The following is a 26,864-nucleotide window of genomic DNA, read 5'->3' on the forward strand; positions in this document are numbered from 1 at the left end:
TTTTTCTTTATCTCAGTTTTCTTTTCAAGTTTTCTAAAAGGAAGAAGGTTTATTCTGGGGTCATAACTGTGATTTCAATGTTTAACGTTCTTTCAAAAAGGATTTTGATTATAAGGATGCTTTGGGATCACAAAGAGCTAACATCCTTTCACCAAGATTATGTAATGTGACTTGATACTCTTGAGAAGAGTATATTTGTAAAAGGTCTATAAACTTCTTCATGAAAAAGATGGTGAAATATGACTTTAATCATAGTAATACAACAGCTGCCCACAGACTAGGTATTTGGCCCTGTGCTTTTCAACTTTTTTATCTATAAATTGCATGAAGACAAAGACAGCCTATTTATCCAATTTTAAATGATGCAAACATAGGGTGAAATGATAAGTTAAAAATTAATGAGATGCAATGCAACAGAATTGAATATTAATTATCATATCTATATTTAGAACAATAAATGCAACGAACAGATTTGGGGAACTTTAATATAAGGAAAATCAATGTAAAATTTTAGTTAGCTAGAGCAAATTGAGTGGATGTGGATAATGAAAAGGTTTATGAAATTTTGTTTTCCATGAGTGAAAATTAAGGGTACAGAATGAGAAGAGCTCACTGTTCTCTGAAGAATACAAACCCTAACAAAATGTTGAATTCCATTTTAACAGGTTTTACAAAGACATGGACACATTAGAGCATAATTATTGAAGAATGTCCAGAATCAGAGAAATTAACCTGGAAAATAGAAAACTCTGGTAACCTACAATAGCTGCACTTAAATACTTAAGAGATGGTCATGAGGAAGAAGTATTAGATTTATTCTCTAGATTTCCTATTGGGAAAAATGGCAACATGGTTGTGAGTTGATTGCTAGGACCTGAGGTGGTGAGAGATGAGGCTGGAGAGTACAGAGGGTCAAAGGGACAAAGAAGTTGCCATACTAAGAGAGTGAATAAGGAGAAAATATAGAAGGGCTGTATGCAGTGGAAAAACAGGAGCAAGTTTGTATTTTTGGAGGGTCTTTGGTTGCACTGGGAAAGCAGAGGCTGACATCGAAAGATGTTGGGAGGAGGGTGCTCCCTATGAAAGGGGTCCAGATAGGAGAACCTCAAGACATTTAGATTTTAACTACGAATGTACAACTTTGGAGAAAATCAAAGCACTGCTTAATTGCTTTTCCATAATTATCCTGTGGTCACAATTGCTCTTACAATTTACAGAAAGGCAAGGTTTATATTTCCTTGAGAAAATTTAAAAATTCTAGTCTAGAAATAGCTCACACAGAAATGCAGTGAATGAGAAAAAGGAACACTGTAATAAATTATAAACTGGAATTTAATTAGCAGGGAAAACTAAGCATAAAGCAATTCAAAATAGGCTTGCTTGAGGCAGGCTTTGGTTTCTGAAGCGTTAGAAAATAAGCTTACTCATACACAGAAAAAAAATGTGGCATTGAAATATTGTTACCATCATCATCATCGTCATCGACTAGAACCTAAATTCATAAACCTCCATGAGACCTACCAACAGGTCTTTTTTTTTTTTTTTTCCTCTTGAGTAGTTTACAATAAAAACTGAAGAGATGGCAGGTTTAGAACAGCCAAGGCTGTTTCTCTTTATTGGATCTGTTTGTTACTTGCTGTAAGGAAAACTGAATTGTAGAAACTAAAATACTAAATTTTGTTAAATAGGGTCTACACTTCATTTCTCAACTAAAATCACATTGCTGTTAGCTTGTACTAACTTCATTTTCTTTATTAGCTTTATTAGTAATATTAATTAGCTAAATTAGTAATAGTGAATGCCTACATATGTGTGATTTTTCATAAGCCTTTCATTTTTATAAGCCAGCAAGGGCCTGGGTCAGCCAATATTTGTATACCCTACAGAGATAGAATGGCATAGTAGAATGAGGACTAGATAAATAGGTCCAACTAAATGGAGTCATGGTTAAGCATGCATACTCTGAAATCAAAGTGTGGTCAAATCTTGATTCCACTCTTTACAAAGGTATGTGACTTTGTATGAATTATTCAGTCTTTCTGCGTGATACTATTTTTCTACCAAATGAGCTTATTGAGTATGTCATAGGATTGCTAAAAGGTTAAAACAGTTGAAATAACTAAAGACTTCGTGTATGGTGTATGGTGTATGGTGTATGGTAGATAGTCAAATGATGTTAGCTATTATTCTTAGTGCTGGCTGTGGCTGAAGTAGTTTTTATGAAGATCAAGATCATTAACTTCTTGGGATTCAGTTTCCTCATCTCTAAAATGAAAGCATTAGGCTAGATGCTAGCAAATGATCCTTCCAGATCTCCTTAGTTAATAGAATCATAATTTCTTTTTAATATCTTCATTTATCAGTTACATATTGAGTACCTATTATGTACAAGGAATTATGCCTTGGAATAATGCATTATATGAACATTTTATTGACCTTCAAGAATTTACAAAATCAAAAGGAGATGAGACATAAAGATGTAATCCCTATTAGGCTCTATGGGGCAACTTTTGTGTGCTTCATACTATGTATAAAGTTCAAAGACAGCAAGAATGGTAAATCAGACAAAGGAGCATTTAGGTAGAGGCTATATGGAGAGCCAACATATGAAGGTAAGAAAGCACAATGTATTTAAGAATGGGGCATACAACTATTGGGTATTTACCCTAAAGATACAAACGTAGTGATCCAAAGGGGTACGTGCACCCGAATGTTTATAGCAGCAATGTCCACAATAGCCAAACTATGGAAAGAACCTAGATGTCCATCAACAGATGAATGGATCAAGAAGATGTGGTATATATACACAATGGAATACTATGCAGCCATCAAAAGAAATGAAATCTTGCCATTTGCGACAACATGGATGGAACTAGAGCGTATCATGCTTAGCGAAATAAGTCAAGCAGAGAAAGACAACTATCATATGATTTCCCTGATATGAGGAAGTGGTGATGCAACATGGGGGCTTAAGTGGGTAGGAGAAGAATAAATGAAACAAGATGGGATTGGGAGGGAGACAAACCATAAGTGACTCTTAATCTCACAAAACAAACTGAGGGTTGCTGTGGGGAGGGGGTTTGGGAGAAGGGGGTGGGATTATGGACATTGGGGAAGGTATGTGCTTTGGTGAGTGCTGTGAAGTGTGTAAACCTGGTGATTCACAGACCTGTACCCCTGGGGATAAAAATATAGGTTTATAAAAAATAAAAAATTTAAAAAAAAAGAATGGGGCATACAATTTAATGGTGAAGATTTCCTATAGTAAGAGTAGATGACCAGGTAGGAGAGGAAATTTGTGCCACATTGTAGAGCATACTGAATGCCTATTTGGAAACCATGCATCATTCTGTAAGCAAAGAAAAAAAAAGCTATTAAAGACTTCAGAGCAGAATCAAGGTCCTGGTAAGAGGAGAGAGAAAAGAATGCTGGATAAGGAAGAGAGAGAGAGTAAGAGCATCGTACGAGGTAGTAAAACTCTCTTGACCTGGTGACTGCTATCCTTCTCATTAACGTCCTTTACATTTAGCACTCCCTTGGATCTCTAGTCAATCCTAGTTCTTATGAACACCTTTTCTTCTCTCCTCTGATATTCCAGCAGGGTAAGTCTCCTTTCCAAGGATCTGAACTTTCCATCACTCTCTTTCCCTTTATGACATTAGTGAGAGGTGGGAAAACTGGCTGCATGCATCTTTGCTTTTGCAACTGTTCCTACCTCTGATGATGTACATTAAGGAACATTTACCTCTATGAGACTTATGCTTCATTCAGCCACCTACAATTGTGTTTAGGTGCTAATACAAGTAAATTCAGACTTTTTCCTCCCTGGGGCTTTTTCTTTGAAGGCTTCTCTGCTCTTCTGCTCCGGAGAACTCAGTTGGGCAAAGTAGAGATGTCATGATCTTTCCCTTTTCCTCAAACTCTTATACATAGCCAAATTCTGCACAGTCCTCTCTCCAGTGTCCTCCCTTGTCCTACTACCCCTATAAGATATCCAGAGATGAAGACCCACAGCAACAAAAGAAACATCTTGCTTCAAATCTTACCAAAACTAAGAACATGCTGGAGGAGGAAGAGATTTGGTAATCCCCTGATTCTTTCCTCCCAAAGATTCCACTTGGCCAACCCTGAGCATGGGTTTGCTGAGCATTGCTGCAGGGGTTCATTTAGGTCCTTGATAGACCTTCCGTATCTGTATTTCCTGAGGAGATTAGAATGAAAATTCAGGGTGAATGGAGCATGAACTTTGGAATTGACAAACCTGTTTGAATTCATATTTTAGATTATCATTTACTGATAGCAAATACTTCTCTACATTTCTGTTTTCTCATCTGTAAATGGGCATATACCACGCGATGGGGTTGTTTTGAAAACTCAATGAAAGGCTATAAACAACAACCCAAAATACTATGTAATAGAAGCTCATTAAATTCTACCCTCCCCACTTCCTATAGTGATGGCCTCTTCCCCCAGTTCTCACACAGTTGGTGCTCTGTGGTTGGCTTATTACCAATTCAAACCTGTGGCAGAAAAGAAACTATTATCAGTTATTTTGATAATTTCCTGAAATATACTATCTTTAATAGTAAAATAAAATGTTTTATTCTTTATTTGAAATGCTTTAAGCATTTTATGCTTTTGAAATACTTTTAAATGCTTTAGAAATCAAAACATTGTCATAACCGCTTACATAACCCCCTTTCTGCCTGATCTATCCATTTTTTAGAAGCTGTCTCCCCAGACATGTCTTTTTTCTTGACCTTTCTTCCTACCTCTGGTAAAATCAGCATTCCTCTGAAACCTCTTTGAGCCAAGCACATACCTCTATTTCAACATATGCCTCAAGATAGTATAATTGTGTATGATATATCTGCCTTCCTTCCTTGACTAAGAACTCCTTATGGGATGTCCTTTGACATTGGTCCTTCCTCTTGAGCCCATTATGCCCTTTTCTAACACAGACTAAACATTCAGTGTCTCCATAGCATCCCCATGGCTTCTAAGTACTCCTCTACAACAATCCCTATATTGTCATAATCTTTTAGAAGTTTCTTCATGTTTTTGATCATTCTACATTCATCCACCTTAAAATGTTTCTGTCCTGTGACCCAATCCTAATAGCTAAGCTATGTAAATAGCAAATAGCTCATACAATGAAACAACCCATGCCAAAGTGTTATCAGGCATGTATTTGAAATTCACCTTATATGTAATACATGGTATATAATAATATTTGCCTTAAAATGTAACCACTGAAGTCTCCATCAGACATTGTACTTGGCTAATAAGACTCTTTCCCTCTTAAAATGTCATCATATATTATGGTGCTAGCTCTGGAACCAAATTGCCTCATATTACATTTCTATTACTTTTTGATTGTATCATCTTGGGCAAGTTAGTTAACTTCTCTGTGCTACATATATAAAGTGAGTGTGTATAATATAGATATATATCTATATATGTATACATATATATATCTGTATACAGATATATATATGTATACATATAAATCTGTATACAGATATATATATGTATACATATAAATCTATATGTATCTATCTATATATATGTATGTGTGTATATATATATGTATACATATATATCTATATAGATATATATAGATATATATCTATATTATACACACATATATACACAGGGGATAAAAGAGAAGTTACTTTATAAGGCTGTCCTGATGTTTAATTGATTTAATACATACTGTGTAGTTAGGAAATGTGCCTGGCATGCAATAGGTCCTATATAACTATAAAGCCTGTGCCAATCTGAACATGAGATGCCCAACTATAGAGTTATAATTTAATATAGTGAGAAAAAATTTAAGAAAATATTTTCTTAAACTCACCATTCCATAACCACAAATTATGTAGGACAGAGAACTTGAAAGGGAATGTATTTACAGTAATCCCATTTCCTATGGCTAAACACACGGTAGATAAATAGATAGATAAATACACACATATTACTAACACACATACACATATAGGTACGGGGTATTGTGTTTGAAAAAACACTGAATTAAGAATTAGATAATTCATGTTCATGTCTTGATTCCACCACTCACCAGAAGTTCAAACACAAAATCTTAGAGCTCCAACTTATCTCTAGAAAAATAGAACTGACTGCCTGACAACTCACAAGATGTTATGGAGACCAGATAGGTTAAAAAATAAATCCCTTGCTAAATTGTAAAGGGTAATACAAACAAGAGGCATCCTACCCTTAGTCTGTGAGCTTTTCCAGGAAAGGAACAGCTCTTACCACAGTTTTCATCAAACACTAAATGTTCACTAGCTTAGTGCAATATGAATTCTTAAGGAGAGGAGGTTTGCACCAGGCTAGGAAAATATTTAAAATCTCCGAGAACTGATGTGAATAGTAAAACAGAAACTTTAAGTTGTTATGCATTCTTTTGTTTCCATGATGTTTAAAAAGAATTCTTTTCAAGCATAGGGAAATGTTTAAGGAAAGCTTTTGCTTACAATATTACCTACAGAAATTTTCTGTAGTCACATGAGTACATGTCCTCCTTCCCCTTGTGGCTGGCTCTGGAACTCACTTACTTCAAACTATTGCGGGTCCCAGAGAGAACAGTATTCAGCATATGCTTGTTGAATGAATGAATGGGCAAGTGAAATTTTCTATATTCAGTCAATGAACAAACTCAAAGTATTTATAAATATCCTGCATCCTTCACTTACTCATTTCTTAAAGATTTTCTATTTGTTTTGATTTTTCTTTAAAGAAGACTACTGTAAAAACAGCAAGTCTTTCTTTAGGCTGGTTGTCAAGAAAATTCTTTTATATCAATGGTGGTGGTAACAAATTCACAATGTTAATTGCTGCTCTCTTCACTGTGATTTGTTTACTGCTGCAAAATCACAACATATCAAATTCTTTTCTGCCTTAGTCCCCTGATAACATTCACAGAGAATTCGGTGCTACCTCAAAGATATATGTACATGAGCCTTGGTTAACTGAAGAGAGAAAAAAGTACCCATTAAATTTCAAGTTGAGAACAAAAAAATTAAACTATGGATGACTTCAAATTTAACTGATTTAATCAGTATTGATCATTTTCAAATTCACTAGATTAATCTACCCTCCTAAAATCAATGGAAAATCCAGTAAATGTACAATGTACAATTGTTTCCCATTATGAATTTACTTGAACCGGGCTTCATGTTAAAAAATTGTGGGAAAGAACTACATGGATCTTACCTAAATTTTCATGTGTAGATATATAGGACTAAATTAAGTATCTTTTCCAACCAAAACCACAGCATAAATTATAATAATATTTATCTTCTCTCATAGTGAGATCTTAGTAGTCCACACCATATGAGGTTCTTTCTGAGCTTGGGAATTAGAATCTAGACTAGCTCATATATATTTTTACCTTTACTTAGAAAATGTGATTAACTTTGTAACTGCTGTTCTTTGAATCTATGGCTAGACTTCCTCAGGGCTGTGTCTTTCTCAGACATTCCCAAAGAAACATTCCAAGCCATTTCAGAGATTTTTCCTCTTTACTCTGTCACTAAGCTTTCTTCCCTTCAATCCAGATAGCTTTTATGAAATCAAGACTGCAAAATCTCTATTGTATGTGCCACTCTCTTGCTCAAAAATTTTCATTGACTTTACAACTGCTTATGGAATAAAATTCAAACTCCCTCACTTGTGTTAGGGCATCTTTAGTTACTCTGTGATAATAGTCTAATTCTATTTAATGTTCCATGCACATATGCTTTCTTGCTTCATGTTATTTTATGTCATTCCCCCAAATTAGAATGAATGACCCATTTTCATCCTATAGAGATCCTTAAAATATAAGTTTAATTTTCCAGTTCTCTGTAGCTTTATTCCTGACCATAATATCCAGAAGAAATCTTTCCTTTCTAAGAACTTGTGTTAAGTCCTTGTTGAAATGATTCTCACTATTTTGTAATGTAATTCCTGAGAAGTGTTCCCTATGTTTATTTTCTTAGGTAATACATGTATGATTGTGGTTATTTCTTTTCCAAGCATTTGATAAAATTGTGTGAAACTATCCAGATCTGGATTTTTTTTGTTTTGTTTTGCTTTTATTTTTGTGAGATTTTAAATTAAGGATTTAATTTCTTTAATAGATTTAAGGCTATTTAAATTTTCCATTTTCTTATGTCAGCTTTATCAATTTAAATTTTTTAAGAAATTTGTCCATTTCATCTAAGGTGTCTAGTATATTGGTATAAACCTGTTTTCTTGGTGTTTCTATTTGGAGCCTATTTTTCTGCTTTTAAGTTCCTTGGTCATTTCTTCTCTAGCATTGACTCTGCTTTTAAGCTCAACCAGTGAATTTTTAATTTTAGATATTGCATTTTTCAAATCTAGAGATTCCAATTTTTAATAGGTTCAATTTTTCTTCTCATTTTGTTTACTATACCTTTTAAATCTTTGAATATATTTATAGTAGCTGTTCAAGACCTTGCATACTGATTCCATCACCTCAATGATTTCTGGGTCTGTTTCTATTGATTAATTTTTCCTTACAGTTATGGGTCTTATTTCCCTGTTTCTTTGCATATCTAGTAATTATTTTTTAACTACATGCTGGACATTTTGAATATTTAATTGTTGAAATTCTGGATTTTATTATCTTCCTTTAAAGAGTATTGAATTTGTTTTGGTCAGAAATCTACTTATGTGGGAATCAGCTTGATCTTTTCAACATTTGTTTTAAAACTTGGTAAGGCTGGTCTCAAGCATGTTTTATTATATAGCTAAGTTAGGCCTTGTGCTAAATCATGATCTTTTTCTGATCTCTACTGACTATTCAGGATGTGCATTAAGGTCTCTTAAACTGATTGATTGGTTACAAAATGGTCTAGCTCTGTGCAGACCTCAACAGTTGCTGAACTGTTTCCTGATGGTTATCTCAACCTTGTAAGTGTTCTTAACATGGACAATTTTTTATTACACTGAGTTTCAAGGATAGCCCTGTGCAGGTTTCTGGAGCTCTTGCTGAGTGTACTCTTTCTCTCCATTGTTCTATCCTGCTATTCCAAATACTCCAATCTCTCCAAACTCTGGTTAGTGAGATCTTTGTGCTTTGCATGGATTCCTTTCCTTGCCTCTGCCAGAAAACCCAGGCGATGAGAAAGAGTGTTTTCTTATTTCCATTCCCAGAGATACTACTGCCTTGTGCTGCCTATTGTCCAATGTCTGACATTTTTATATATTTTATTTAGCATTCTAGTTACGTACGAGAAAGAGTGTTTTCTTATTTCCATTCCCAGAGATACTACTGCCTTGTGCTGCCTATTGTCCAATGTCTGACATTTTTATATATTTTATTTAGCATTCTAGTTATGTACTGCTAGTCCAGTATCTGTTGGCCAAAAGCATGGCTTTGCATCCCCAAAATACAATTATTTTCATCAGAATTTTTCTAATTTGAAGGAATTTTCTTTTAGAAAACATTTTTATATATAGCATATACAGACACTTTCATTTTTAAATGCATTTATTCTTTTGAATAAGTTATTTTTGAGTAATTTTTAGAATTGATGGCTAGATCCATTGATAAAATTGGTGCATATTAAATTTTACTGGTCATAGCCTCTGCAATCTACTATACTAATCTGCTCTGGCATGGTTTACCAATGACATAATTATGGGTGAAGACAATATTATCATTCAGTCCTCATCTTATTTAATTTTGAAAGTGTTTTTTCCCTTCCTTTCTAAATCATGACTCTGTCCTGACAGTCTTCCTTCCTATTTAAAAAAATCCTTCTTTTCTAATTTCTCTTCTAATGATAGCTTAAGTGTTTGTATTCTCCAGAGCTCTGTTATTAGGACTTTTTCCTCCAACTAGGCTCTCTCTGTGAAATCTCATTACTGTCTGGATTTCAACAGTCATCTATGCTGTTGGCTCCCAATCTGACAAACAAATCTTTTTATCCATCTCAGGCCTCTCCCCACTGAGCTTGAGACCTATGTGCCTCAGTTTTCTACCACAAAGCTATGTCTCATACTTCACAACATGTCCCAATCTGATCTCACCATCTTCTACCAACCTGCCTTTCCTTCCTCATTCCTCATTTTAGAAGTTCACCCAGCTGTTCAAGCAAAAAAGCCTAGACTGGTGTCTTTCTTTGATCTCTGATGTGTAATCATCACTACAACCTATAAATTGTGTCTTTGTAAATCCCTACTTCTCTAGTTTTGATTCAGGCCCTTCTCCTCTCTCACATCAACTATGGCAGTGGCTTCCTATATGTATTTTTTTGGAGTTTCAGGTGCTCTCCAGACACCCTTCACACTGCTGTCACAGTGAAAATCCACTGAAATTCAATAATATGTGAAAATCACCCTCTCAAAAGGTATTCCATTTCCCCCTTATCTGTAACAAAGGGGCTAAATCCTAGTTCCAGAGTATGGCATAGAAAGCCATCTACATTCTCTCAATTATGTCCGCTGTGACCCTCTTCTTATGCTGTAGAGAAAGCAAGATAAAAATCATAAATGGCACCTCTCCATTCATGTGCTACACTCTGCTTGAAATTTCCTCAAAATGCCTTTAGTTTTCTTCTTTTTACCCTCCTCACTCCACTGGTATATATTCATATAGTAGGTCTGCCAGGTGAGCAAATAATTGAATAAATGATTGAGTAGAATTACCATGAACGGTCAGAATAGACACTGAAAATTAAAGCTTTTAGGTTTACTCACATATGAACTTATGTATGAACATAGACTTCACATTTTTACAGTCTGTTAGAATTTTAATAGTAGTTCTACTTCTTTCGTTTTGATAAAAACATTTTGACAATTCAAACAAACTGGGAAAGAATATTTTCACCTACTTACTACAAAAATATTATTGTTACATTAATTGATTTTAGATCAGGGAAGGCAATGGGGTCACACACACACACACACACACTCATACATGCAACAAGCAAGCACATGCTACTATTTCTAAAAAATACTTTGCCATTGTTGATTCATTTGCAGTTCTTAGGATCATTCTGGAGCCCCTATTTTCTATTATTTGAGGATTAAAGAAATACAGAATCTGTGCTTATGGTACAAGTACTTCATTACAGTAACCACATTAGTATTATATAACTTTATTTTAAACACTTTGGCAGGGAATTAATTTGATGAGGGGAAATGGAAGATGTAAAACATAATACCTTACTCTTCCCCATCTTCCCATTCTCTTCATTTGCTTATTGCTATACTTTTCACTTTCTCAGAAATTCTTTACAAATAAATATCTGGTACTCCTTGTCATGCAGTTTAAGACCTTCATTCAGAAGTTGTAGCATATGCTGCAGGAAAAATGGGTTTAAATAATGAAATATATTTTTTTAAAATTAAAGGCTTCCCTCCAACTGATCCACAGAGTAAGTATTCACAAAATCCAAAAGGAGAAAATATGGAGAGATGCCTAGTCAAACCAATAATATTAAGCAATATTAGTATTCATCATCAGAAAGGAGGTAATTAGAAACTAATTGCAAATAGACAGGTCACCTGCTTAGTCAGTTCTTGCTAGAAACATATTGGCTATTTGAATATCAAATTTGGAAAGAAAGATACTCTCATGGGTCGGTTTGAGCCATCTGGAGGATCACTGATGGGCCCTTGGCACATTGTTAAATTATAATTAAAGCCAGTTCTATAAATTCAGAAGGAGATAGAGAATAAGGGTGAGAGAGGAAGAAAAACAGGAAAACACTCACCTCTTGTTAGGTAAGAAAGATATTTGACTAAGCATTTGGTTCCAGTCTGCAGTTGTGTGGAAGAAAGAAAAAGAAATTAAGAGATTCTGGCATGGAGACCATTCCATCACATTAGCTGAACTGTAAGTTTAATGTGAAATGATGATTGTTCATAAGCTATGACACTCAATAATATGGACTGCAGGCAGGAATTGGGAAAACTCTGAGAGGGACTTTTAGGGCAAACACAGTGAACTTGGAAAGAGGGAGGGGAAAGAGAACAGACTACCAGGCCCCTTCCTTTTAAATAGTGTTGATTTTTCAAAAGCACACACACGGTAACAGCAGGGAAATTTCTAAAATGAACAAAAAGACAACTTATGATAGACCAGCTTACTCCTTGATGAGCCATGAAGTTCTGCATTAAAAATGAATAAAAGTCATGATACTAAATCAGACTTTTTTGCAGCAGTGTTTTCTCTCTTAGACAAACCATCATTTTACCAATTACCAGATTCTTTCAGGTGAGATAATATTTTCAAAACATTCACCTTAAGAAAAAGAAAATACGAAATTCAACAGTACCAAATTGAGGCTATAACCTCAACAAGAATCACCTTGATAAGAACATGTCTCCAATTACACATGACCCTCTTCTTATGTTGCCTTTCAAACTAGGCTCACTGGTATCTTAGTAGGATATAACCTCTAGTGTAACAAAATAACCGTAGTACTAACTTGTTAATTACATATCTAATACATTTTCATAGTTATGGTAGTTGTGAATCCTTTGCTTTTGGAAAGGATTATGAAAAGAAAAAAAAAAGAGCACACTAAAAAACTAGCAGAATATGATAAAATCCTTGAGCCAGATGGACATTTGTAACCATGGTTAGTGGGGAAAGCAAAGACCATTATAACTTTGTAATGATAGAAATATTTCTCATTGATTGTGTCTACTTACTGAGCAACTGTACTACATGTTTATATACATTGTATCCTTTAATGCAGGTAGGTATCCTTATGTATGTTTTACAGATGAAGTAACAGGTTCAGAGAAGCAACATGGGCAAAGGATCTTGCCCAATAAATTATGTAACTGGGATTCAAGTTCAGCTGATTCCAGCCCTGAGTTCTTGCCTTTATACTACATTGCCCCTTCTCTGACTCTTGTAGATTGTTTATAATGAGCAAGTATATTATAGTAAATAAGCCTAAATATGATTATAAATTTTAAGATAAAATTTTGACATTGGTAGCAAAAACTAATACTTTAATATATTATTTTACAGTTTCTGAAAATTTTTTGTAGAACTAGTATTTTATACTATATCATTTTACAGTTTCTGGAACATTTCACAAACCTTAGATAATTTGATCTTTATAATATTCCAGTGATAGGAGCAAAACCATTATTTTCTTTACAGATGAAGTAACAGGAATTCAGAGAGATTAAGAGATTTATCTGTGATTTCCAAACTTGCAAACTAAGATTCAGATGCAGGCCTTAAGATTGCCAGTCCCAGGGGCACCTGGGTGGTTCAGTGGTTAAGCCTCTGCCTTTGGGTCAGGTCATGATCTCAGGGTCCTGGAATCGAGTCCCGCATCAGGCTCTCTGCTCAGCGGGGAGCCTGCTTCCCCCCTCTCTCACTGCCTGCCTCTCCACCTACTTGTGATCTCTGTCTGTCAAATAAATGGATGAAATCTTAAAAAAAAAAAAAATTGCCAGTCCCAGGTGTCTCTCTCTCATTCTTCTGGTGACTTGGGGAGTGTAGTGCAGGCTACTGGTGTAGATCCACCCACAGATCAGAGTTTTACTCTGAATTCCCTAAATCAGCACTGCTACGGTACTTAGAGTCCATAGGGCCCATTTCAGTATGTTTGGTCCATGTTTTCATTATAGTTTAATGAACTCAATGTTCTTCAAAGCCCAAATTTTAGCCTACATAACAAGCTAAGTGGCAGTGATTTAAACCATTACTAATAATTATTACTAAATGCTCACATCTGGAAAGTGTCACCTGAGAAACATGAATGCTTTATCTTGAGTGACTATAAAAATAGTCACTCAAGAGTGAAGCAACAGTAAGTCTGATGTTTCTGAATATCTTTAGTATCATTCAGTACATGCATAGTCTGAAAGCGATTTCTCCAAAATAAGCAAATGAGTCTCAAAAAGGCAGGGGCATAAATTTTACTTTAACAGGTAAAGCCCAACTACTTGTCATGTACCTGTCAATAATAAATCAATATTGATTAAGTTAATGAATACATGATAAAGTAGAGAGATTCACTGAAATCATTTCCTATACCATTTTAGGAGATTTGTTATTTTCTAATGAAGTAAGTTACTTTATTTTTAATCTGATCAGAAGTCAGTATCTTGATGAAATTGTATTTGTATGTGCAGAGTATGTCAATGAAGCCAAAAAAAGATATAAATTATTCATCTTATCATGAGACTATTGTACCCATACAATTGTATGTGACATAAATGAACTACCTAAACATATGAGAATCTAAATAACTTGAGAACAGATTATCTAGAAATTCCTTTACCTGAAGAATATATCCTAGACATAGGGAATGACATAACCCATATATATAGGATAATGAAGAAGCATAGAAACATTTGCTTGTATGGAAATTTACAAAGTGATGTCAGGACACTGTTTTTTGTTTTTTTTTGTTTTGTTTTGTTTTGTTTTGTTTTTTCTCTTAATGACTGAGCACTTGTAAGGAATAAGACACAGTCTACCAATAACATTAACCAAAGGAAGCAAAGTGCGCTGGGAAGGGAATAGGAATGGAAGATGTGCTTGAACACGTTGCACAAGTAATATTGATGTGCTCCTCTTCCCCTGACTCCTCTCATTGAGAATTACTTGTTTCAATTTCATTGGGTTCAAAATGATAGATGGAAAATTTTACCTCATCAAGTTTTGGCCTGTGATAATCTGTTATAATTTTATAACAAAGATATTTGTTAATCATCATGCATTTTGAAATATTTATGTGCATTTACCATATGTGCAGAAATACCACTTGTATCTTTATTAGTTGGAAATTAAAATCTACCAGGAAGTGAATACCAGTCCTTTTATTTATAGCAGTATGCTCTTGATGCTAGTAAAAGGGGGACAGTTCCACATCTATGGTTCTTAAGAACATTCAAAGAGCAAACAGGGAGAGTTTCTGGTATGATAACTGACATATAATACTTGCTCAATAAATGTTCAATGAAGGTACTTGCTCTTTTGCTTATTTCAGTCAGTTGTCCACAGTAACATTTTAGAAATTCTTAGTTAAGAGTCTTCACTTCCAGGATGGCTGAGTGGCTCAGTTGGTTAAGCCACTGTCTTTGGCTCAGGTCATCATCCCAGGACCCACATCAGGCTCCTTGCTCAGTGGGGAGCCTGCTTCTCTCTCTGCCTCTGTCTGCCACTCTGCCTGCTTGTGCACTCGCACACACGCGCTCTCTCTCTCTCTGAAAAATAAATAAATAAACTCTTAAAAAAATATTTAAAAAAAAAAAGGAGTCTTCACTTCCAGTTGTTACATTGCGTTTTGTTTTCCTTTCATAACATGGACTGGGCTGGGGTCCTGAACAGAGCTGGGCTACAGCTCCGACACTCTAATGGGAACAAGAGCCTTCCAGGTAACAGTACAAACCCTGGAGCTGGGCACAGAGGGTGACAAGATGACCATTGTCAAGGACAAGATCAGAGAGGTCAGTGGTCCCAAGTCAAGGCTCCTCTGGCCTGTCCAGTTTTATTGCCATCTTTTCTGTTTTCCTAATCTTTGCCTTTTTTATTCCATCTCTCCTCACATATTCTGTCTTAAAACAAGCAGGCTCTTAATCCAACATATTTTCCTTCCATTAGATAGTTTTTGCATAGGAAAGACATGCTATTTGGACCATATCCAAGTTAATCATTTGTTACTGCTCAGCTACTTGGGATATGGATATAGGCTCTTGGAGGATTGAATTAGCCCTTCTTTAGTTGGAGGAGGGTGCAGTGTGTGTGTGTGGGGGGTTATGGATAGAGAATTTAATTCCTCGACTAACCTGGCCAGCTATTAGAAGGAAATATATAATGTCAGGATCAACTTTTCATAATTTTGTTCAATATACTTGCTCTGGGTCAAATATTACTTTTCAAATGGACCTTGTTTCTTGGTCCTTCCTGGAACCTGTCCCCAGTCTTCAAACAGCAGATCATTGGAAAATTGCTCCTATTGTGTCATCTTGGATTTATCTATGACCTCAGAATTCAGCTTTTGTGCTTATTTATCCAATTTTCTATTTCTTCTTTTCCTTTCGCAAAAGGAGGTGGCATGGTCGGATGGAGGGCCAATTTAAGGCACAGGGCAGGAAAAAAAATGGATTCTAATTCATTCCTTGGTTGCTGGAATGTGGAGGAGTTACTGACTGCTTTGTGCCTCATTTCTGCATCCAAATAATGAGGATAGAGATTTTAATATAACTTCCTTCTAAAAATTTCCTTCCTAGATACTTTCTCTAGAGTCCAAAGGCAAGGGCTGTTCTGTCTGGGCCTCTCTGGCTCTGGATACTCCTCATGGGAGTGATGTTTGTAGCCCTCCAGTTTCCCAGAGATCAGTCTTCAGATATTGCCCACAGTGCTACTTGGTGACAGCCCTAGAGACCTGAAGGGATTCTGGTGACTGTTTCTTCTTGGTTCATCATCTAGGGTTAATCCAACCATCACTGTTATCGTTATCCTATCCCATTCTATTTCTAAACAGATTGTTGTGTCTGGATGGCTTCCAAAGATAAAGTAGGATCTGAGTTGTTTAGATGACACTAAGATTTGGCATTCCAGAATGCAGAAGATAAAATAAAATTCTCATTTTTAGTACTTTTATTATAAGGTGGTAATAACCATGTCAAGATTGTTCTTAAGTGCTGAACTGATTAAAGAAACAGTTAGAAGCAGGTTATATAAACTTCAACAAATTAGAACTAACCTATAATTCTCTGTATCTCAAAACGACCTTTTTCTCAGGACTTTGATTTGAATCTTATTCCTTTGCGATGAAAAAAAAATTCTCATCTTCATTCTGCTTTGTAAGGAATTTCTTTACCCTTTTCTATGCTTATCACCATATAACTTTTAAAATCAGTGTAGCAGAGCATGACCTTTCCAATTGAAACTACACATCTTCCTTTTTATCAACAGGAGGTTGTAGCCTCTGGCACGAAATTACCCAAGGTGATTTGTTTGTTTGTTTGTTTTAACTTCTTAACACCATCTTTAACACCCAGACCTGCCTACCTGACCCATTCCCAGATAATCAAGAAAAAGCTCTTTTCACAATAGAGACAACTTTAAATCTGAGTTGAATTTTCTTGGAGAATTTTGATTGGTTCATATCAGCTCCCTCACTTTACAAAAGTAAATTTCAAGTCTGTGGTCAGAAAATATGTGAGTCCCAGTCAGATAGAGGAAAACCCTAATAAAGCAGGAGCCAAGAGCCCTGGCATTCCACTTAGCAGTGCCATGAAAACACAGCCACTAATGAACCGGTCTCAGAATTGTCTTTCTGGGAATATCTGTGTGGTTCTTCTGCAAAATCTTCTGTGCTTTCTTGTGAGGCTGCTGTCTGCTGCCGGCTTCCAAGGAGGACTTGCTGTGCTGCTCAGCTTTCACAGGAGACTATCATTGTATCATTCAGCCAGCTGACAAGAAGAGATTAAGCATTATTTCAACAGCAATACATTAAAACTCCAAATTAGTCTATGGAACTGGGGTGACCTCCCATGAACCTTTCCTATATGACTCAGAAGCAAGATGCGGCCAGGTTGTGGCCAAGATGGATTTGGAGAAAAGGCAAAATGTGACTTTTCTGCCTCCCTGGATTTGGTAGATGCTGCTGACCCAGAGCTATTTGACACAAAGAGAGAAACTAGCAGAGTCTCTTAATGCCACATTACTAAAAGGGCTCGAAGGAAATTTATTTTAAATGAAAGGAATTACTGCTCAGAGTGATTTAAAATCCTAATGGTCACCATGGGTCTCCCCTGAAAGCCCTGTCTCTTTGTTGAGCACTTACTGTGTGCCTTCGCCACTGAAAGGAAAACCCAAGGCAAAAGGGCAGCCTTAGAGTCTTCTGTGCTTTGTTCCTTCCAAGTGGCAGATCGTATTTTTGTTGTTTCAGTTCAAGTCTGCCAATTTGTATTAGCATCTCATGAGCCTGGTTACCAAGAAAATGTGCCTGAAGAAAAAAAAATCAGAGCGCACTCCTGGTCATTAGACTTGTATCATGAGCATGAATCAGCAGTTTTGAACTGCGCAGCTAGGGAAGAAGCAGGCCCGTGAGCCAGCAGAGCCCACAGGGAAGCTCTCCACCAGCTGGGAGAGGCCTACTGGCCAGGGGCACCACCTCCCCCGCTGACCACCTGCCCAGGGGTTTGGGGAGACCTGAGGCTCAGAAGCACCCAGTTCTTGCACACCTGCATTTTCCCTACTCCTTTATCAAATATTGACCAGCTCTAAGGCTAGAAAGTCCATCAGTCTGTAGTTAGGTGTGAATCTTTGTATTTGAAAGAAACAAAAATGAATGTAAAAGAAGGGAAAATTAGTTTACTCTGGTTTTCTTTGTGTGTCCTATATTGTTGGTGTTTGAAAACTATAGTAGTAGTGTGGCTGACTTATGTCTTGCATAAGAAATGTACAGGAGAGGCAGAATGATTTTGAAACTCCTGTAATACCAGCAGTAATAAAAATAATTGGCAATCTGTTTTGTTCTGTCACAAAACACCCTTTAAATCTTCATTAACTACATGGCAAGATGAAAGCATAGGCAGGTCATGTGGCTTATTCAACAGACAGGACATGTGGCTTATTCAAGGCAGGGGAGTCGCTTGATTGTAAGCCAGAGCTTGAACGCAGATCTCCTTCTTTTTTTTTCTTTTCTTAATGCTTTCTTACTCTAGAACAATTAACAAGGCTAGTGGTTGAACACTCTACCTCCTGTTGGCACTTTGAACCAAGGCTTGCATCTCATGGACTGTCAGTGATCAGGGGCATGTGATCCGTTGTCTCCACTGTCAGTCACAAACGCTTTAGTGAGCTTCATTTCATCAGAATGTTTTCTAAGGAATCAGGAAGTTGAGAGCCCTTGCCTCTAGCAGTCGCACCTAAAATAGATGGGTAGGGCTGGAGCAGGGACTGGATGGCATTTAGGAGGCAGGCACAGGAGGCATGCTGATGCAAGACCCCAGAGTGACCCTAAGAGGAGAAGCAGGGGAGGGAGATAGGCAATGCGTAGGCCATACCTCACTTTCTTACCAGTCCTGCCCAGGCCATCTTTCTGTCTCTGGTCTATATGAGGTGTTCTTTTTCTGTTGCTCTCCATGTCAATTCTCCAATACTGATAATTCCATGACAATGGGATTATTTTGATGACTTTATGCAAAATCAGAATGTTCCTATTAATGATATGCTATTAATTTTCTGAGTGTATTGGGTATATTTTTCTTTCTGCATTGAGACTCCTTGGAGAAGTGAGAGTTTTATTTATTTTCATATTAGGTGGGCTATATTGTGGGTCTCTTCTCAGGATGAACACTAACCACCAATGTGCACCACTATCAACTTTTATATTAAAAATTGCTTTTGTTACATGTCTTTTCCATTTTAGAAGAAATATTAATATTTTTTATATACTTCAACAGAACTATTGGAATAGCCCCTCATGACAGTATAACCCTCTTGGGAAAACAGATCTCTTACTGGTGAAGACAGAAATAAAATGTGAAGCTAAATTACATATGCCTTTATCTTGGCTCTAGCAGCAAAGCAACTTTATAAAATGTGATTATAAATAATTGAAAATGTTCTTGGAGATGGGAAAATTGAAATAAAAGTCATCCAGAGGGGGGAAAAACACATTGCCATGATTTGTGTGCATTTCTTAAATGATTCATATAGTAGAAGTTTAAGCAAAAATATTTGTTTCGATGCTTGCTTGTTTACAAAATGTTTTTGTCCAAAATAACTTAACAGGAACTATCACTGCTTTCCAACTCAAAACTAATTTAAAATTTTAAATTTTAAATTAGGATTCATCATCATTAATGTAAAATACTTGGAGATCAATCATTCATATGCCATTCCCTCAAAACTTACATGTACGCACATGTGTGTACCTGCCCAGGTGTGCTGCATGGGGCAAAAATGTGAGTCAGATAGTGCTTTCTCTGAATCTCATCCAGCAGAGCTCTTCTCTCAGGGCTCTCTAGCTAAGGGAGTATAGACACACCCACTAATTTTGAAGGGTATCTAAATGGATCCCAAGCTTGGGCAAGGTCTTTCTCAACATGAAGTCTTGTCGTTTGAGCAACAGAGAGGATTTTACTTGAGAATGTTTGGTGTCCTCATCTAAAATGTGAAACTATTAATTATATCAACCTCTTAGAGCTAGAGTGAGGGAAGAATGCCAGCACGTGTGTGTGAAAGCCCTTTATGAATGTACAGTGCTGAGCAACTGTCAGCTGTCTTCTAGCTAAAGGATTAGGAGGTCATCTCGGCACTGGTGGGCTACTCCACTCTGAGGGAGATACCATACTGACCCACATAGGAAGGAACTCTCAACATGAAGATCTATTTAAACATATTCAATGGGTGCATGTGGTCTTCACATTCATATCTGTGGAACTATTGCAAAATTTTTTTCATTTATGTTGCAGTAAATGAAAGCATCAGAAAATCTGAGATACAAGCAACTTTCTTCCACAAGGTAGTTATCTAGCCTTGAGTAAGTCACTTCACCATTCTCAGCCTTGTTTTCTCATTTATAAAACACAATATTTGGATTGGGGCATATTGACAGGTTTTAAAGCCACGGAACTGAAAGCAATGTGATGAGCTGAACTTCTAAAACTCAAAAGCTAGCTTGTTTAATATAGGTTAAGTCCTGATAATAATCCAGAGAAAATTGTTCAATTCAGCTTTACTTTTTCAATAATCATGGTTTCCCAATCAGGAATATGATCCCCTCTGAGGAGAGGAAAAGGCAGAAGAGGGCCATAGTGTCTTGCTATGCAATCTGCAGGGAGGACATACATTTCGCCTGAAGAAATAAATGCTTCATTCAAACAGCCCTGTGCACCTCTGAGGGGTCCTTACCTTGGTGAAGACTATGAGAGCAATGTGATCTAGAACTTTGAGAAACAACTTAGCACTTGAAAAGAAAAGGAACCTCCGGTCAGGAACATTAGACAATATCTAAACATTAAAAACAGGGACTCTTGGTGATTCAGTTGGTTAAATGTCTGTTTACGGCTCAGGTCATGATCCTGGGGTCCTGGGATTGAGTCCATGTCAGGCTCCCTGCTCAATGCGAAGCCTGCTTCTCCCTCTCCCACTCCCCCTGCTTGTGTTCCCTCTCTCACTGTGTCTCTGTTAAATACATAAATAACATCTTTTAAAAAATAAAAATAAATAAACTTTAAAAAGGAAAGTGTGATTAAGTATCCATAATGACAGGGACCTTGTTTTTCACAATTCTATTGACTGAATTCAGTATCCTCCTCCCCTTTGGAAGTTCATCTTGTCTCCTATCTCTCCACCATAGCTGAACACGTGGGAAGAGCCAAGGATGGGAAGAAGTAGGAAGGGGTGTGTCCACCCACTGTAACATGGAGATGCAGGAAGAACAGTTATTAACAATCTAGTTACAAGACAGACTTGGAGATCCTCTTGGAGACAAAGACTTGAGGTTCAAAGGAGCCTTAGTACTATTCATCTGTATAGCTGAGATGGCCGTCTACACTGAACTCCATATCCATCTTTGTCTTCACTCCCTGGACAATTTGGGAAAATGTAGTGTTTTCTTCTGTGCTGGTTAAATTTTTGGTTTTGGTTTTGGTTTTGTAGTGGAAGGAGAAGTAATAAAAAGGTGCAAACGAAAAAGTAGTAAATCGTTTAGTAAGAAGGTAGAAGCTCTAGAAATAGTCTTTGTGGAAAGAATATCATATGATATGTTTACAAGAAGGTAAATTTTGTTGCAAGGGAAATGAGGAACAAATCAATATGAGGTAAAAGAGATGCCAAATCATAGGAAAGAGGAGAGACAGAAACATTTTTTGGACTTGTCAAAAAAACTCATTACTGTATTCTCTATGCCAAGGTCTTAAGAGTCAGTACATTCATTTATGTTTGCTCTTCAGAAACTGTTTAGTTTCAGCATTCATCTCTCCCTACAGACAACATTGCTTTATTTCTAAAATACTCATGGTACATACTGTGCAGATTATATCATAACTGGGCATACTTTCCTAAGTAACTGACTTGATTTCTCCAATCTTGTTTTATTACATTTCTTTTTCTAGCATTGACATTAAGATTTTTTCCGAATACTTGGAGACACTATATGCAAAGACACAGTATGTGGTCCACTTAATGTCAAACGCACTTGCTGCCAGAATGATTAAGAGTTAAAAGAAATTGGACACAAAGGCCGACAGAGGAACAAATCTCTAACTTGCTTTACTTGAGAAGTACACTGCAGATAAGTGGATGGTATTCTTTTACACAAGTGTAAATGGGAAAGGTACTTCATCATCAGACTGCCTTGTGCTTTAGCGGGTCTGCATCCAAAGATAGCTCTAAATGCACATAAATGACTCAGGCTCTGTAAGCCAGAGAGAATGACAGGACACAAAGAGATCAGTAAATATCTCAGATAGTTGGTGTCAAAGATGGAAGTAAAAATTAAGAAGAGATTTAGAAGAATATTAGTAAGGATTAAAACACTGAAGTTTCAGAGTCTATATGTCTAAGAAAAAGGCAGCTTGGCAGAAGCGGTGTCATAAAGGGTAAAAAAGAAAAGTCATTTCTCTACATTTGTTATTGGTGTCACTGTATTTTTTTTTATTTCAGATTGTTCTGAAGGAGCTAAGCTATGTATCTTAACATCAACTAGAAACATGTTAATAGGACGCATGTCCTCTTGTGCATAGACTGAAGTTACTTGTGCTTCATCAATGTTCTGTAGGAGATAGTGTCTTCCAAATATCCTCAGCTTTCAAAAAGAAATTGCTATAAAAAATAATGCATTTGGTGCTCAGAATCCCAACTTTGATAACAAGTTTGGAAACCTTGTTTCTTTTATCCTATTCATTTGAGAAATTTTATTTCCCCTTATGTGTTGGAAGTGTTTTCAGTTTCTGAGACCTAGAATCCTCCAAGAAAATGCTACATTTAAAGAGACTTTTGTTTTCTGGTCCACAGACTGTTCTCTAGATCTTAGACATGTAGCTGGCTGAAGTAGTTTTCTAGTCAAGGCTATGTCTCTAAATAAGTGTGATTGGCCTTTACTCACATTTTAAAGATGGCCATTGAGTAACATTTATGAAGTCTCAGTGGCTGAATACTTTGGTGTTTTCAGCAAACTGACCCAGATTTCTGGCAACCAGTCCCCAATGGTTGGGTTGATTGTTCTTTGACTGACTATTTACACCTAATTCAGTATACACCTCAAAGGACCCAACCAAAAGGGAACCCAGTGTCCTAATTCCAGGACAATTTAAGACAACAGGGCACAAACTCAAAGCCTTAATTCTATTGAGTTCTACAGACAGCCACATAAGACTGGACCCTGTTGGGGAACCTGGGTGGTTCAGTCACTAAGCCTCTGCCTTTGGCTCAGGTCATGATCCCAGAGTCCAGGGATCGTGAGCTCCCTGTTCCGCAGGAAGCCTGCTTCTTCCTCTCCCACTCCCCCTGCTTGTGTTCTCTCTCCCACTGTCTCTCTCTCTGCCAAATAAATAAAAACTTATAAAAAAAAAAAAAAAGAGTAGACCGCTTTCTCGAGGACCCATGAATGCCCCCCAGATTTCAGTCTCCCTTATCAAATGTAAACATCAGACTCTTCCTGGAGGAGGTGAGAAATTTTAACACTTTGTCTCTTTGGCTAGGGGATCTTCTCTTTCAGGAAGCTCAAAGATGCCATTAATTCATACTTGTATTTTACCGTTTCTTTTGAGTCTGCGTCTCTGTGTGCAGGGCCTATCGTTTCAAGAAAAAAAAAATAGCCCCTTCTAGCTTTGTTTATTGAACTAGATCCAAGTCTTAAACCAATATATGAGAATATTACTGACTTCTATTGAACAAAAATTTGATTTTCTATCTACTTTGAGGTACCAGAAACATTTCATTTCACATTTCACAATCTCAAAGCCTTCTTGTTTATACTCTAAAGTACATGTCGATTGAATGAAAGGTAAACTTTAAAAAAATCTTGTTTTTCCATTACCTTTATTGCCTGATTGAGGAAAATTACCTCATATATGATTCATTCACTTCATCTTTCAGTATGGGATTCCATCCATAAAGGTTATAGTGATATCTCCCAAGGTTATCAACAGAACCCAGCTTTAGAAGATTCCTCCTTGATTCAGCACAAAGGAAGAAAACAACCTGTGCTTAGGTATTTAATTCTATTTCACGGTGTATCTCAAAGATTTTTTTTTTTTTTAAGCAGGAATAAGATACTTGTAAAATAATTTTCAAAAATTGTTAAATGTTCTTCACCATCAGAGACAAAATTTCAGGAAAAGTCTGCCATGGAATACTCAAGGGGTAGAGTAGAAGGAGTATAATGTGAAGATCCTGTAGGATGGTGTCGTAGGTTTCCATCACTGCCTATATTCACCAAGACACCTTGAATCATTACACAATCTAAGGAAATTGAGTGCGTTTAGTATGTGAATGCAACACAAGGCAATACCCCAGCTCCTCTTCCAAGAACATTGCTCCCCTAAAGCCCTTCCTGTATAGCAATTCTTGTAGCTTACAGCTCCCTCATCTCTTTCTGTGTAGTTATCAAGTCATGATAAATCTTCAATTTAAGCCATTTATAAGTGGATAATATTAATAATGATCATATTAACAATACCACTGGCAAAGCACTTAGGCACTTACTATATTAAGTGCATTATTAAGCACTTACTATAGGCCAGACTCTGTTAAGTACGTTTTGTGCATTATCTCCCTTGTTTCTCACAGTAGCACTGTGTAAGGAGACACAATTATTTTTTCCACCTCAATAATGGAGAAAACCAAATCTCAGAGAGCATGGTTAGCTTGCTGCATGTCACCTAGTGAGGGACATTCCTGGGAGGTACACACGGGCTAGCTGAGGGGAAAGCCCAGGTTTGGACCCACCAGGTAATATTGCAAAAACAGTGAGGAGTTATTAGAGTTTTTAGAATCTGTGCGCACATGCAGTTGGATGACTTCTGGGAAACAAAATATGAAAATAGCTTGGCTTGTGCAGGGCAGAAAAATGTTTATTCTATTTCCTATGATGTAGGCTGGTGACAGAAAGTAGACCCTAGAGAACAGAGGCGCTTGGTTTCAAATAAAATATCTGCATTAAATATTCAGGTTTCCTGCAGCTTTATGGGAGTACACTACCAGAGAAATGGGCAAGCTGGCAAGGGCTCGAGCTTGGCTTGAACAGATCTCTACATTGGCCCCATTGAAGGCCTAATACACTACCAACTAGTACCATCCAAAAGTGGGGCCAAGAGCCCACGGCCGGCCTGGGGGGCCATTGCTGTTGCTTCCCTGGTTAGAGCCAGTCAGATCAGGGCTCTGAGTTGCTGTGAATTGATGTGGGTTAGTTTCAACCTCAGTTCTCTGTAGCACCTTTCATATGCAAGGAAGATGTGAGCTCTCAAGGTGAGTTAGCTAAATGCTGGCACAGAGAACTCAGTACCTTTGCTGTTGTTTGGATAGTAGGTGCGTTTATTTCCCCTGTGCTATCTGGGCAAGTGCCAAGGTCCAGGCCTCTGGCTGAAGAAACAGAGGGAACCAAAGGGAAATTACAAAAGAGCAGGCTCTGGCTAATGGCTTCTGCCAGAAGATATTTGATCATTCCAAACATAAAGAGGAGGGGGAAGAGCCAACTTGATTTTGCAACTGGAGTTCTCTGGGTGTTCAGTGTCTTTGTAATCTACTGTTAATATGATTAAAATGGAGGCATTTAGACTTAAATGGTTGTTGGAATAAATTAAAGACATCAAAATTGGCAGAATTTGGGTTTTGAAGAACTCCATTCTGTCAGCTCTCCCTGAAATTTAATCACTCCAATATCAGGCTATTTTTTTCATGATGTGAAATTTGGCAGTGAGCAAAATCGACAGGGTCACAGCTTTGAAGAAGAATCTGCTGCATTTTGGCAGAGGAATCGTGGAGTTTCTAATCCCTGAGAGTACTTCTTCCAAAGGGCCTGAGAAAAAGCAGCTATTAATTATTTAAAACGACAGAGGGGGTAAAGAGGTTTTTGTATGTGTGTGTGTGCGTGAGTCTAAGTACAAGTACAGGAGTCTGAAGCCAATTTGGTGAAACAGATTTTTTTATGCAACCTGCTTTCTTTCAACTCCTTTCCTTTGGTCTTTCAAAAAATAAGAAAAAAAAAAAAAAGAAGAAGCCAAAATTCAAAGAGAAAAATGGCTTTAAACATACATATGGCACATACATACACAGAGAACATACAGAGAATGAGAATGTGAGAGAGGCAGGCATAGTCTACGCATATGTATGCATGGAAACAATGACATGCTGGTTGCTGGTTGCCAAGCAGCAAGCAGAAAGTTACTGGGTAGAGTTGCATCAACCATGCACGGGTCTGACATGTCTTAGGCTCTTCTGGGTAGCTTGAACAAGATCTTTGAAGAAGGCAAATTGAATGTTTCTTTGATACTTTTTATACCTCAGACTTTTGGCTTTTTTCTTGATTTGTTTCTGTATCCTCAGACTAAATCTAGTAGGAAAGGACTGGAAAATAAAGCACTGACTTGTTGGCCTATGAATTAATGAGAGTTTATGGATTAGATCAGTTGTTTTCCAAAGAACACATCTCCTGTTTCTCCAACACACACACACACACACACACACACACACACACACACACACATGCACTGAGAATGATTCAATGTTCTATATATGTGTATCTACCAGATAGGAAATTACATTCATTTTCAGGGTACTTTAAGATTTCCCTGCAGGTTATCCAAACACTAGCTTTAGAAAAAAAATACGGCCACATTCAAATTGTCTTCTGAATAATAACCTTGCTATATGAAAATAAGCTCTTTTGCTA

The 26,864-nt window shown here is 36.9% G+C and overlaps 1 long non-coding RNA gene across 3 annotated transcripts in view; it reads left to right on the top strand.

The window, feature by feature from the left end:
• The window catches only part of LOC309864654, a 251,154-nt gene that overhangs the window by 196,445 nt on the left and 27,845 nt on the right, over window positions 1-26,864 (top strand). Inside the window, exon 4 of one of the 3 annotated variants that reach the window (XR_014311667.1) lies at window positions 11,796-11,866. The exons of 1 other annotated variant lie outside the window; for it this stretch is intronic. This is a non-coding gene — a long non-coding RNA (uncharacterized lncRNA). Of the gene's footprint in view, window positions 1-665; window positions 1,493-11,795; window positions 11,867-26,864 lie in introns of those variants that run through there. One more of the 3 variants, XR_014311668.1, reaches the window with a different exon arrangement.

The sequence above is a fragment of the Mustela nivalis genome (genome assembly GCF_964662115.1).
Source record: "Mustela nivalis genome assembly, chromosome: 5".
Classification (NCBI taxonomy): domain Eukaryota; kingdom Metazoa; phylum Chordata; class Mammalia; order Carnivora; family Mustelidae; genus Mustela; species Mustela nivalis.